The sequence below is a fragment of the Pygocentrus nattereri genome, chromosome 30 (assembly GCF_015220715.1).
Source record: "Pygocentrus nattereri isolate fPygNat1 chromosome 30, fPygNat1.pri, whole genome shotgun sequence".
Classification (NCBI taxonomy): Eukaryota; Metazoa; Chordata; class Actinopteri; order Characiformes; family Serrasalmidae; genus Pygocentrus; species Pygocentrus nattereri.
In genome coordinates, this window is record NC_051240.1 from 15,291,494 (window position 1) to 15,293,471 (window position 1,978).

Consider the following 1,978-nt stretch of genomic DNA (forward strand, 5'->3'; position numbering starts at 1 on the left):
TTAGACATCACTAAACATCTGATGCATGTAACAGCCTATAGCAGCATCAGCTCCTCAAAAGAGTCAAATATTTGTTCCCAAACCGAGCGCAAGTTTGTTTCTGACCAGCTTTGTCAACTTCTTACCCGCAAACCTAAAAATAAATGAATAAATAAATAAAAATACTGTAAACTCATCTGCAACAAGAGAATGGAGGAAGGTGTCATTATATCCTGTGGATGAATACTTTTCAGTACGCTAATTATTATAATTATAATAATAACAGACTTTATTTATAACATGCTTTTCTTAAACTCAGTGTGAATTTGTGAATATTTATAGCCACAAAAAATGTAATTTTCCCCCTAACCCTTAAGTAAGAAATAATAAATGAGCTAGCTTTTGATTTATTGATGATTCTAGCATACTATGGTGCTTTTTGCTGTGGGCATGACTCCAGGCCAAAGCGGTTATAACAAAGATAGAAGCAAAGAATGGTGTTGATTTTCAAGTTATCCGCATCCATATCAAATGAGATCCAGTCTTTTGATTTTTCACCTAAGAAAATGTAACATAATTGGCTTCGTGGCATTGAGAGTCTTTTAGAGATGCGGGCAGAAGGTACTAATAAATCTCTGGACTCTACTGAAGGTGAAGAGCAGGTCACGCTTGGACTCTTAACTCAATATGCGCATACCATCACAGAGACTGTAGTGTTACTGATTATATATTAAATATGAATACATGCTATGTGGTGTATAGTGTCATAATAGACTATGACTAATACAGTATAATGACATAATAAGCTACAGATGAACTCTTCAAATTGCAGATGTTTTCATTCACCCATCTAATAAATTAGTATTAGTATTAATTATTCAGTCACTATTTTGAAGGTTTCTGTAGTTATGAGAACGAGGGACTGAAGTGTAGACCCCTATACAGACCCATAGAGTTAAAGGGGTCTAAAGCATGGACCCCTATACAGACTCTTAGAGCTGAAGAGACTGAAGAGTGGACCCATTAACAGACCCTTAGATCTGAAGGGGCTGATGCATGGACCGCTATACAGACCCTTAGAGCTGAATGGGCTAAAGCATGGACCCCTTTACAGACCCTTAGAGCTGAAGGGGCTGAAACGTGAATCCCTATACAGACCCTTAGAGCTGAAGGGACTGATGCATGGACCACTATACAGACCCTTAGAGCTGAAGGGGCTGAAGCGTGGACCCCTATACAGACCCTTAGAGCTGAAGGGACTGAAGTGTGGACCCATTAACAGACCCTTAGAGCTAAAGGGGCTGATGCATGGACCACTATACAGACCCTTAGAGCTGACGGGGCTGAAGCGTAGACCCCTATACAGACCCTTAGAGCTGAAGGGGCTGAAGCGTGGACCACTATACAGACAATTAGAGCTGAAGGGGCTGAAGCATGGACCCCTTTACAGACCCTTAGAGCTGAAGAGGCTGAAGTGTGGAATATTGAAATATTTCTAAATTAATTCTTAATAATATGGCTTAACGTTCAAGTATAGTCAATGTTTTGAGGCAAACAGCTAAGTTTAATAGATCCACATCCTATATTTTTTCTATTTTTCTTTTTTTTATTATTTTATTGTTATTTATAGGTCCACTTATTATACTGTTGTATGCAAAAGTTTGGGCACCCTGGTCAACTCACACATTTTGTTGACTGTCTAATTGAAAAGAGGTTAACACCACTGCATGGAACAACCTTAAATATTTATTGTACAGTTGCTATTTATTTATAATAAATATGAATTTAGTGTATTGGACAAAGTGAAACATAAAATGTGTTTGGACACCCTTTCAGTTAGAACTTAATCAACATCTCTCTGGCTGAAATCCAGTTTCTTGTCCTTGATTTAGGATTTTGCTTTTTCTAATGATCTGTCCATGTAGACAGATCATCACCCCTAATGGCAAGGGTATTTGAACTTTATGGTGGCCATTTAGCCCTTGAAAGTGTTAGTATT